The sequence below is a fragment of the Panulirus ornatus genome, chromosome 46 (genome assembly GCF_036320965.1).
Source record: "Panulirus ornatus isolate Po-2019 chromosome 46, ASM3632096v1, whole genome shotgun sequence".
Lineage (NCBI taxonomy): Eukaryota > Metazoa > Arthropoda > Malacostraca > Decapoda > Palinuridae > Panulirus > Panulirus ornatus.
In genome coordinates this window covers 11,897,736-11,911,681 of record NC_092269.1, presented here as the reverse complement: position 1 = coordinate 11,911,681, position 13,946 = coordinate 11,897,736, and the positions used below count along the sequence as shown (strand labels likewise).

Here is a 13,946-nt window from a genome sequence, read left to right as displayed (position 1 = left end):
GAAGAGAGAGGCATTTGGACGAGTTTTGCAGTGAAATAATGCAAATGACTGGGAGATGTATATAAGAAAGAGGCAGGAGGTCAAGAGAAAGGTGCAAGAGGTAAAAAAGAGGGCAAATAAGAGTTCGGGTGAGAGTATCATTAAATTTTAGGGAGAATAAAAAGATGTTTTGAAAGGAGGTAAATATAGTGTGAAAGGCAAGGGAACAAATGGGAGCTTCTGTGAAGGGGGCTAATGGGGAGGTGATAACAAGTAGTGGTGATGTGAGAAGGAGATGGAGTGAGTATTTTGAAGGTTTGCTGAATGTGTTTGATGACAGAGTGGCAGATATAGGGTGTTTTGGTCAAAGTGGTCTGCAAAGTGAGAGGGTTAGGGAGAATGATTTGGTAAACAGAGAAGAGGTAGTAAAAGCTTTGCAGAAGATGAAAGTTGGCAAGGCAGCGGGTTTGGATGGTATTGCAGTGGAATCTATTAAAAGAAGGGGGTGACAGTAGTGTTGACTGGTTGGTAAGGTTATTCAATGTATGTATGACTAATGGTGAGGTGCCTGAGGATTGGCTGAATGCTTACATAGTGCCATTGTACACAGGCAAAGGGGATAAGATTGAGTGCTCAAATTATAGAGGTATAAGTTTGTTGAGTATTCCTGGGAAATTATATGGGAGGGTATTAACTGAGAGGGTGAAAGCATGTACAGAGCATCAGACTGAGAAAGAGCAGTGTGGTTTCAAAAGTGGTAGAGGATGTGTGGATCAGGTGTTTGTTTTGAAGAATGTATGTGAGAAATACTTAGAAAAGCAAATGGATTTGTATGTAGCATTTATGGATCTGGAGAAGGCATATGATAGAATTGATAGAGATACTCTGTGGAAAGTATAAAGAATATATGGTGCGGGAGGTAAGTTGTTAGAAGCAGTGAAAAGTTTTTATCAAGGATGTAAGGCATGTGTACATGTAGGAAGAGAGGAAAGTGATTGGTTCTCAGTGAATGTTGGTTTGCGGCAGGGGTGTGTGATGTCCCCATGGTTGTTTAATTTGTTTATGGATGGGGTGTTAGGGAGGTGAATGCAAGAGTTATGGGCAAGTATGTAGTTTGTTGTGGATGAGTGAGCTTGGGAAGTAAGTCAGTTGTTGTTCGCTGACGATAGAGCACTGGTGGCTGATTCGGGTGAGAAACTACAGAAACTGGTGACTGAGTTTGGTAAAGTGTGTGAAAGAAGAAAACTGAGAGTAAATGTGAATAGGGGCAAGGTTATTAGGTACAGTAGCGTTGAGGGTCAAGTCAATTGGCAGGTAAGTTTGAATGGAGAAAAACTGAAGGAAGTGAAGTGTTTTAGATATCTGGGAGTGGATTTGGCAGCGGATGGAACCATGGAAGCGGAAGTGAATCATAGGGTGTGGGAGGGGTGAAAGTTTTGGGAGCATTGAAAAATGTGTGGAAGTTGAGAATGTTATCTCAGAAAGCAAGAATGGGTATGTTTGAAGGAATAGTGGTTCTAACAATGTTATATGGTAGTGGAGCACGGGCTATAGATAGGGCTATAGATAGAGTTGTGCGGAGGAGAGTGGATGTGCTGGAAATGAGATGTTTGAGGACAATATTTGGTGTGAGGTGGTTTGATCGATTAAGTAATGAAAGGGTAAGATAGATATGTGTGGTACTAAAAAATGTGTGGTTGAGAGAGCAGAAGAGGGTGTTTTGAAATGGTTTGGTCACATGGAGAGAATGGGTGAGGAAAGATTGACAAAGAGGATATATGTGTCAGAGGTGGAGGGAACGAGGAGAAGTGGGAGACCAAATTGGAGGTGGAAAGATGGAGTGAAAAAGATTTTGAGTGATCGGGGCCTGAACATGCAGGAGGGTGAAAGGCGTGCAAGGAATAGAGTGAATTGGAACGATGTGGTATACCGGGCTCGACATGCTGTCAATGGATTAAACCAGGGCATGTGAAGCATCTGGGGTAAACCATGGAAAGTTCTGTGGGGCCTGGATGTGGAAAGGGAGCTGTGGTCTCGGTGCATTATTACATGACAGCTAGACTGAGTGTGAACGAATGTGGCCTTTGTTGTCTTCCTAGTGATACCTTGCGCACATGAGGGGGGGAGGGGGTTATTTCATGTGTGGCAGGGTGGCGATGGGAATGAATAAAGGCAGACAGTATGAATTATGTACATGTGTATATATGTATATGTCTGTGTGTGTATATATATATGTATACGTTGAGATGTATAGGTATGTATATTTGCGTGTGTGGACGTGTATGTATATACATGTGTATGTGGGTGGGATGGGCCATTCTTTCGTCTGTTTCCTTGCACTACCTCGCTAACACGGGAGACAGCGACAAAGCAAAATAAATACATAAAATAATAAAGTATTAACAAAATGGGAGGAGAGAAAAAATTACACTTTACATGGTATCCTTTCATATGGAACATTCTCAAAGGATATTCCAGAGCCTAAACAGTTATAAATGGATGCTACTTTTATATCCTAACAACTTAATATTTCTATTTATGAATCATCTTTAACTTCAATCCAATTTATATGGAGATGAATCAAGTGCATATAGACTCTCAATTCACTTAAACACTTTCATCTTACATCCAATATTCTAAAGTGTTTCTTACTTTTTCTACTTTGCACACTATACTGTTTCAGTGAAACTACAGTCTCCATTTACATTTTCACCTCTAACACAAGATGAAAGCTGCATAGGATTACAACTGCTTCCCTGTCATCATCTGACATATATCTTGCCTACATAAATCACTCAACAAACTTCATGTGGGCAAGGAATGTAGCCTAGATGACATACCTCCTTAAGCCCAAAGGGCATAACAAGTTTATGGGTCAGTTGAAGAGAAAAAACAAAACAAATCAAAAACAAGATACAGCACCATTGCTTGTGAGCTAAAAGCATATAGTAACAGTCCTTACTGGCTAACAGAGAGCTAAAAAAGAAGTTAGAAAGTTAGAAGCACAAAGGTTGATACTTCTAAACTAAGAGATCTAGATGAAAAGTGGGTGGCAGCAAAATAAGAAAGATTAGCAAAGCAGAATGGTAATAGATATAAATCACTGATTATTTTTGACTTGTAAGATCATACCCTAAATAAGGAAATGCTCATCAAAAAATTGCTGAAGGGTACAGGATTGCTGTTTAAGATTTCCATGATAAAGGACACAAGAAGAATTGGTGGTTGTAACCAATTATAACAACATGAGGAGACCAGTTACGGTCACATCTGAATTAGAGCTATCAAGTTGAACTAAATACTAAAGAAAGCTAAGACACTTAAAGAAAAGGTCAAATTCAGTGGGATAATCATCCAATGTAATAAATCAAGGGAAGAAAGGGAGATATGAGGATAACCTCAAGACAAAAACTGGAGATGCCTCAATGGCATGGGGATGTACCAGCTGCATGAGCACTGCAGAGAGGGGAGGAGTACTATGATATGGTACTATTAGACTGAAAGCAATATATCCAAATGCTGATGGATTGACAATTAGTGGTAAAGAGCTGGAATTCAAGGATTACATAAGAGAAAGTTCACCTGATACTGTAGTTCTGAATACTTAATCTAATAAAGATATAAGATCTCACTTGTTCTGCCCAGAGGTACATAACTAGAAAGGAAAAAGAAGGCAAAGGAAGGGGGAATTAGCACTCATAATAAAAGATAGCCTGAAGTTTCATGAAACAGAGGAAGATGGTCCATTCAGACAATAATAACAGGAGTAACTGTGGGAAAGAAGTGAATAGCAGTGTCAACATTACATTTATACATATAATATCATATATCTTATTATATATACTTGATTGCCTTTTCCCAGATAAGCAAGGTGGCACCAGCAAGCAGATAAAGAATGAAACATCCACTCATATACATATATATACATATGTGGATGTGTATGTATATACATGTGTATGTGGGTGGGTTGGACCATTCTCTTGTATGTTTCCTTGCGCTACCTCACTAACGCGGGAGACAGCGACAAAGCAAAATAAATAAATAATATATATTTATTTATCTATTTCATTTTGCTTTGTCGCTGTCTCCTGCGTTAGCGAGGTAGCGCAAGGAAACAGACAAAAGAATGGCCCAACCCACCCACATACACTGTATATACATACACATCCACACACGCAAATATACATACCTATACATCTCAACACATACATATATATACACACACAGACATATACATACATACACATGTACATAATTCATACTGTCTGCCTTTATTCATTCCCATCGCCACCTCGCCACACATGAAATAACAACCACCTCCCCATTATGAGTGCGAGGTAGCACTAGGAAAAGACAACAAAGGCCACATTCGTTAACACTCAGTCTCTAGCTGTCATGTAATAACGCACCGAAACCACAGCTCCCTTTCCACATCCAGGCCCCCTCCCCCCTCATGTGTGCAAGGTAGCGCTAGGAAAAGACAACAAAGGCCACATTCGTTCACACTCTGTCTCGAGTTGTCATGTAATATTGCACCGAAACCACAGCTCCCTTTCCACATCCAGGCCCCATAGAACTTTCCATGGTTTACCCCAGATGCTTCACATGCCCTGGTTCAATCCATTGACAGCACGTCAACCCTGGTATACCACATCGTTCCAATTCACTCTATTCCTTGCACGCCTTTCACCCTCCTGTATGTTCAGGGCCCGATCACTCAAAATCTTTTTCACTCCATCTTTCCACCTCCAATTTGGTCTCCCACTTCTCCTTATTCCCTCCACCTCTGACACATATATCCTCTTGGTCAATTTTTCCTCACTCATTCTCTCCATGTGCCCAAACCATTTCAACACACCCTCTTCTGCTCTCTCAACCACACTCTTTTTATTACCACACATCTCTCTTACCCTTTCATTATTCACTCGATCAAACTACCTCACACCACATATTGTCTTCAAACATCTCATTTCCAGCACATCCACCCTCCTGTGCACAACTCCACCCATAGCCCATGCCTCGCAGCCATATAACATTGTTGAAACCACTATTCCTTCACACATACCCATTTTTACTTTCCGAGATAATGTTCTCGACTTCCACACATTTTTCAATGCTCCCAGAACTTTCGCCCCTTCCCCCACACTATGATTCACATACGCTTCCATGGTTACATCCGCTGCCAAATCCACTCCCAGATATCTAAAACACTTCACTTCCTCCAGTTTTCTTCATTCAAACTTACCTCCCAATTGACTTGACCCTCAACCTTACTGTACCTAATAACCTTGCTCTTATTCACATTTACTCTCAGCTTTCTTCTTTCACACACTTTACCAAACTCAGTCACTGGCTTCTGCATTTCTCACCCAAAGCAGCCACCAGCACTGTATCATCAGCAAACAACAACTGACACTTCCTAAGCTCTCTCATCCACAACACACTGCATAATTGCCCCTCTTTCCAAAACTCTTGCATTTACCTCCCTAACAACCCCATCCATAAACAAATTAAACAACCATGGAGACATCACACACCCCTGCCGCAAACCTACATTCACTGAGCACCAATCATTTTCCTCTCTTCCTACACGTACACATGCCTTACATCCTCGATAAAAACTTTTCACTGCTTCTAACAACTTACCTCCCACACCATATATTCTTAATACCTTCCCCAGACCATTTCTGTCAACTCTATCATATGCTTTCTCCTCCAGATCCATAAATGCTACATACAAATCCATTTGCTTTTCTAAGTATTTCTCACATACATTCTTCAAAGCAAACACCTGATCCACACATCCTCTACCACTTCTGAAACCACACTGCTCTTCCTCAATCTGATTCTCTGTACATGCCTTCACTCTCTCAAAATGATACTCTCTCACCTAAACTCTCATTTGCCCTCTTTTTCACCTCTTGCAACTTCCTCTTGACCTCTTACCTCTTTCTTTTCTACATCTCCCAGTCATTTGCACTATCACCCTACAAAAATCGTCCAAAAGCCTCTCTCTTCTCTTTCACTAACAATCATACTTTTTCATCCTACTATTCACATACATATATACACATGTACATATTCATACTTGCTGCCTTTATCCATTCCCGTCGCCCCCCCCCCCACCACACATGAAATGGCACCCCCCTCCTCCCCGCGCACATGCAAGGTAGCACTAAGAAAAGATAACAAAGGCCACATTCGTTCACACTCAGTCTCTAGTTGTCATGTGTAATGCACTGAAACCACAGCTCCCTTTCCACATCTAGGTCCCACAAAACTTTCCATGGTTTACCCCAGATGTTTCAGATGCCCTAGTTCAATCCAATGACAACACGTCGACCTCAGTATACAATATCATTCCAATTCACTCAATTCCTTGCACGCTTTCACCTTCCTCTATGTTCCCGCCCCAATCGCTCAAAATCTCTGTCACTCCATCCTTCCACCACCAATTTGGTCTCCCACTTCTCCTTTCCTCCACCTCTTACACATACATCCTCTTTGTCAATCTTTCCTCACTCATTCTCTCAATGTGACAAAACCATTTCAATACATACTCTTCTGCTCTCTCAACCACACTCTTTTTATTACTACACATCTCTCTTACCCTTTCATTACTTACTTGATCAAACTACCTCAAACTGTCCTCAAACATATAATTTCCACCATGTCCACCCTTGTCTGCACAACCTTATCTATAGCCCACACCTCAAAACCATATAACAATTGTTGGAACCAATATTCCTTCAAACATACCAATTTTTGCTCTCCGAGATTACGTTCTCACCTTCCACACATTCTTCAATGCTCCCAGAACTTTTGCCCCCTCCCCCTCCCTGTGACTCACTTCCCCATCCATGGTTCCATCCACTGCTAAATCCAATCCTAGATATCTAAAACACCTTACTTCCTCCAGTTTTTCTCCAGTCAAACTTAACTCCCAACTGACTTATCCCTCAACCCTACTGAACCTAATAACCTTACTCTTATTCACATTTACTCACAGCTTTCTTCTTTCACACACTTTACCAAACTCATCATCAGCTTCTGCAGTTTCTCACCCAAATCAGCGACCAGCACTGTATAAACAGCGAACAACAACTGACTCACTTCCCAAGCCTTCTCATCCATAACAGACTACATACTTGCCCATCTCTCCAAAACTCTTGTATTCATCTCCCTAACAAATCCCATCCATAAACAAATCAAACAACCATGGAAACATCAGGCACCCCTGCCACAAAATGACATTCACTTGGAACCAATCATTTTCCTCTCTTCCTAATCGTACACATGCCTTACATCCTCAATAAAATCTTTTCACTGCTTCTAGCATCTTACCTCCCACACTATATACTCTTAATACCTTCAACAGAGCATCTCTATCAACTCTTATCATATGCCTTCTCTAGATCCATAAATGCTACATACAAATCCATTTGTTTTTCTAAGTATTTCTCATACATTCTTCAAAGCAAACAACTAATCCACACATCCTCTACCACTTCTAAAACCACACTGCTCTTCCCCAATCTGATGCTCTGTACATGCTTTCACCTTCTCAATCAATACCCTCCCATATATTTCCCAGGAATACTCAACAAACTTATACCTCTGTAATTTGAACGTTCACCATAATCCAGTTTGCTTTGTACAATAGCACTATGCATGCATTCCACCAATCCTGAGGCACCTTGCCATGAACCACACATACATCGAGTATCCTCACCAACCAATCAACAACACAGTCACCCCCTTTTTAAAAATTCCACTGCAATACTATCCTAACCCACTGCCTTGCCAGCTTTCATCTTCCACAAAGCTTTCACTCCCTCTTCTCTGTTTACCAAACCATTCTCCCTGACCCTCTCACTCTGCACACCACCCTGACCAAAACACCCTACATCTGCCACTTGATCATCTAACATATTCAACAAACCTTCAAAATACTCACTACATCTCCTCACTTCACCACTACTTATTATCACCGTCCCATTAACCCCCTTCACCAATGTTCCCATTTGTTCTCTTGCCTTAAGCACTTTATTTACCTCCTTCCAAAACATCTTTTTATTTTTAAAATTCAATGATACTCTCACCTCAACTCTCACTTGCCCTCTTTTTCACCTCTTGTACCTTTTTCTTGACCTTCTGCCTCTTTCTTTTATACATCTCCCAGTCATTTGCACCATTTCCCTGCAAAAATTGTTCCAATGCCTCTCTCTTCTCTTTCACTAACAATCTTACTTCTTCTTCCCACCACTCATTATCCTTTCTAATGTGCCCACCTCCTACCTTTCCCATGCCACAGGCATCTTTTGCACAAGCCATCACTGCTTCCCTAAATACATCCCATTCCTCCTCCACTCCCCTTACGTCATTTGCTCTCACCTTTTTCCATTCTGCACTCAATCTCTCCTGGTACTTCCTCACACAAGTCTCCTTTCCAAGCTCACTTACTCTCACTACTCTCTTCACCCACACCTTCTCTCTTCTTTTCTGAAAACCTCTACAAATCTTCACCATTTCCTGCTCAGCAAGGTAGCGTTAAGAACAGAGGACTGAGACTTAAAGGGAATATCCTCTCTGGGTCCCCTTCTCTGTTCCTTTTTTGGAAAAATAAAAATATACATACACAGATAATTACATAAATACACATGTACATATTCATACTTGCTGCCTTCATCCATTCCCATCACCACCCCACCAAACATGAAATACCCCCACCCCAACAAGGTAGTGCTAGGAAAAGACAAAAAAAAGGAACATTCATTCACACTCAGTCTATCTGTCATGTGTAAAGCACCAAAACCACAGCTCCCTTTCCACATTTAGGCTCCACACACATTTCCACGGTTCACCGCAAATGCTTCACATGCCCTAATTCAATTCACTGACAGCATGTCGACCCAGTATACTACATAGTTCCAATTCACTCTATTCCTTGCATGCCTTTTACCCTCCTGTATCTTCAGGCCCCAATTGCTCAAAATCTTTTTCACTCCATCCTTCCACCTCTAATTTGGTCTCCACTTCTTGTTCCCTCCACCTCTGACACATATATCCTCTTTGTCAATCTTTCCTCACTCATTCTCTCTATGTGCCCAAACAATTTCACAACACACCCTCTTCTGCTCTCTCAACCACACTCTTTTCATTACCACATATATCTCTTACCCTTTCATTACTTACTTGATCAAACCACCTCACACCACATGATGTCCTCTGCACAACCTTATCTATAGCCCACGCCTCGCAGCAACCATATAACACTGTTGGAATCACTATTCCTTCAAACATACCCATTTTTGCTCTCTGAGGTAACGTTCTTGCCTTCCACACATTCTTTAATGCTCCCAGAACCTTCGCCCCCTCCCCTACCCTGTGACTAACTTCCTCTTCCATGGTTGCATTCACTGCTAAGTCTACCTCCAGATATCTAAAACACTTCACTTCCTCCAGCTTCTCTCCATTCAAACTTACCTCCCAATTAACTTGCCCCTCAACCCTACTGAACCTAATAACCTTGCTCTTATTCACATTTACTTTCAACTTTCTTCTTTCACACACTTTACCAAATTCAGTCACCAACTTCTATAGTTTCTCACCCAAGTCAGCCACCAGTGCTGTATCATCTGCAAACAACAACTAACTTACTTCCCAAGCCCTCTCATCCTCAACAAGCTGAATACTTGCCCCTCTTTCCAAAACTCTTGCATTCACCTTCCCAACCACTACTCTATTAACAAATTAAACAACCATGGAGACATCATACACCCCTGCCGCAAACCATCATTCACTGGGAGCCAATCACTCTCCTCTCTTCCTACTCATACACATGCCTTACATCCTTGGTAAAAACTTTTCACTGCTTCAAGCAACTTACCTACCACACCATATACTCCTTAAAACCTTCCAAAAAGTATCTCTATCAAACCTATCATATGCCTTCTCTAGATCTATAAATGCTATGTACAAATCCATCTGCTTTTCTAAATATTTCTCACATACATTCTTCAATGCAAACAACTGATCCACACATCCTCTACCACTTCTGAAAACGCACTGCCCTTTCCGAATCTGATGCTCTGTACATGCCTTTACCCTCTAACTCAACACCCACCCATACAATTTCCCAAGAATATTCAATAGACTTATGCCACTGTACTTTGAACAGTCACATAATCTCCTTTGCTTTTGTACAATGGCACTATGCATGCTTTACGCCAAGCCTCAGGCTCTTCACTTTATGGTCCATATATACATTGAATATCCTTACCAACCAATCAACAACACAGTCACCCCCTTTTTTAAAAAAAATTCCACTGCAATACCATCCAAACCTGCCGCCTTGCTGGCTTTCATCTTCCAAAATGGTTTCACTACCTCTTCTCTGTTTATCAAACCAATCTCCCTGACCCTCTAACTTTGCACACCATCCTGAAAAAAACACCTTATATCTGCCACTCTATCATCAAACATATTCAGCAAACCATCAAAATACTCACTCCATCTCATTCTCACTTCATCACTACTTTTTATTACCTCCCAATTTGCACCGTTCACTGATGTTCCCATTTTTTTTTGTCTTACGCACGTTATTTACCTCCTTCCAAAACATCTTTTTTTTTCTCCCTAAAACTTAATGATGCTCTCTCACCCCAACACTCATTTGCCCTCTTTTTCACCTTTTGCACCTTTCTCTTGACCTCCTGGCACTTTCTTTTATGCATCTCCCACCTACTTCCCTGCAAAAATCGTCCAAACTCCTCTCTCTTCTCTTTCACTATCAATCTTACTTCTTCATCCCATCACTCACCACCCTTTCTAATCTGCCCACCTCCTTCCAAAAAAATCTTTTTTTTCTCCCTAAAATTTAATGATACTCTCTCACCCCAACACTCATTTGCCCTCTTTTTCACTTCTTGCACCTTCCTCTTGACCTCCTGGCACTTTCTTTTATGCATCTCCCACCTACTTCCCTGCAGAAATCATCTAAATGCCTCTCTCTTCTCTTTCACTAATAATCTTACTTCTTCATCCAACCCTCACCACCCTTTCTAACCAGCCCATCTCCCACCTTTCTCATGCCACATGCATCTTTTGCACAAGCCATTAACACTTCCCTAAATATTCCCATTCCTCCCCACTCCCCTTGCATCATTTGCTCTCACATTTTGCCATTCTGCACTCACCTCTATCGGTACTTCCTCACACAAGTCTTTTTTCTAAGCTGACTTTCACCACTCTCTTCTCCCAGCATTCTCTCTTCTTTTCTGAAAGCCTCTACAAATCTTCACCTCTGCCTCCACAAGACAGTGATCAGACATCCCTCCAGTTGCCCTTCTCAGCACATTAACATACAAAAGTCTCTCTTTTAAATGCCTATCAATTAATACATAATCCAATAACGTCCCCTGGCCATCTCTCCTACTCACATATGTATACTTATGTATATCTCTATTTAAACCAGGTATTCCCAATCACCAGTCCTTTTTCAGCACACACATCCACAAGTTCTTCACCATTTCCACTTAGAACACTGAGCTACCCATGTACACCAATTATACCTTTAACTGCCACATTACTCACCTTTAGTTTCAAATCATCCATCACTATAACCCAGTCTTGTGCATCAATGCTGCTAACACACTCATTCAGCTGCTCCCAAAACACGTACCTCTCATGATCTTTCTTCTCATGACTAGGTGCATAGGCACCAATAATCACCCATCTCTCTCCATCCACCCATATCAACCTAGAGTTTACTTTACTACAATCTATCACATACTCCTACAACTCCAGCTTCAGAAGTACTGCTACTCCTTCCTTTGCTGTTGTCCTCTCATCAACCCTTGACTTTACTCCAGACATTCCCAAACTACTCTTTGCCTTTACCCTTGAACTTCGTTTCCCTCAGAGTCAAAACATCTAGGTTCTTTCCTCAAACATGCTACCTATCTTTCCTTTTTTCCTCATCTTGGTTACATCCTCACACATTTAGACACCCCAATCTTAGCCTCTGAGAAGGATGAGCACTCCCTGCATGACTCCTTCTTCTGTTTCCCATTTCAGAAGTATAAATACAAGGGGGAGGGGGGTCCAGCCGAGTATTCTTTCTTCAAACATACCCGTTTTTGCTCCAAGATAACGTTCTAGCCTTCCACGCATTCTTTAACGCTTCCAGAACCTACGCCCTCCCCCACCCTGTGACTCACTTCCATGGCTCCATTCACTGCCAAACCCACTCCCAGATATCTAAAACACTTCACTTCCTCCAGTTTTTCTCCATTCAAACTTACCTCCCAATTAATTTGTCCCTCAACCCTACTGAATACAACAACCTTGCTCTTATTCACACTTAGTCTCAGCTTTCTTCTTTCACACACTTTACCAAACTCAGTCACCAACTTCAGCAGTTTCTCACCGGAAACAGCCACAAGCAATGTATCATCAGCGAACAACAACTGACTCACTTTCCAAGCCTTCTCGTTCACAACAGATAGCATACTTGCCCCTCTCTCCAAAACTCTTGCATTCACCTCCCTAACAACCCCATCCATAAACAAATTAAACAGCCACAAAGACATCATGCACCCCTGCCGCAAACCGACATTCAATGAGAACCAATCACTTTCCTCCCTTCCTACATTCACACATGCCTTAAATCCTTGGTAAAAACTTTTCACTGCATCCAGCAACTTACAACCCACACCATATATTCTTAAAACCTTCCGCAAAGCATCTCCATCCACTCTATCATATGCTTTCTCCAGATCCATAAATGCTACATACAAATCCATTTGCTTTTCTAAGTATTTCTCACATACATTCTTCAAAGCAAACACCTGATCCTCACATCCTCTACCACTTCTGAAACCACACTGCTTTTCCCCAATCAGATGCTCTGTACATGCCTTTACCCTTTCAATCAATACCCTCCCATATAATTTCCCATGAATACTCAACAAACTTATATCTCTGCAACTTGAACATTTATCCTTATCCCTTTTGCCTTTATACAATGGCACTATGCATGCATTCAGCCAATCCCCAGGCACCTCACCATGAACCATATATACATTGAATATCCTTACCAACCAGTCAACAACATAGTCACACCCTTTTTTAATAAATTCCACTGCAATACTATCCAAACCCACCGCCTTGCCAGCTTAATCTTCCACAAAGCTTTAACTACCTCTTCTCTGTTTACCAAACCAACCTCCCTGACCCTCTCACTTCGCACACCACCTCAACCAAAACACCCTATATCTGCCACTCTATTATCAAACAAATTCAACAAACCTTCAAAATACTAACTCCATCACCTCACTTCACCACTACTTGTTATTACCCCCCCATTTGCCCCTTCACTGATGTTCCCATTTGTTTTCTTGTCTTACACACTTTATTTACCTCCTTCCAAAACATCTTTTTATTCTCACCAAAATTTAATGATACTCTCTCACCCCAACTCTCATTTGCCCTCTTTTCCATCTCTTGCATCTTTCTTTTGACCTCCTGTTCCTTTCTTTTATACATCTCCCAGTCATTCACACTACTTCCCTGCAAAAATCGTCCAAATGAGGCACCTCTCTCTTCTTTTTCACTAACAACTTCACAACCCCGAAGTGCTGGCTCACTACGCAACCATCACAAACCCTCCTGATACCCGGGTGGGTATTAATGGTAATATACCTCCCCGGTCGTTGGCTGCTTACTAACTATTAAAATATATGAATGTCAAAAAAATTATAAAAATTTACATACATATAAGCAAAAGATGAACTCATAAAATTGCTGGTTTTCTTACTCAAAAAGGGAGTGCTTTAATCATCAAACTTCATATATGAGAAATCTGTTGTTTGAATGGTTGTTATGCATCCCTCCTCTCTGCCAGCCTTTGGGGTTGGGAATCCCACTTCTGCAAAACTAATTTCTACAAATTTTGTATGCCTGTA

The 13,946-nt window shown here is 41.3% G+C and overlaps 1 protein-coding gene across 6 annotated transcripts in view; it reads right to left on the bottom strand.

Annotated features, from left to right (window-relative positions):
* BRWD3 (bromodomain and WD repeat-containing protein) overlaps positions 1 to 13,946 on the bottom strand; it is a 385,638-nt gene that overhangs the window by 212,623 nt on the left and 159,069 nt on the right. The window lies entirely within an intron of this gene.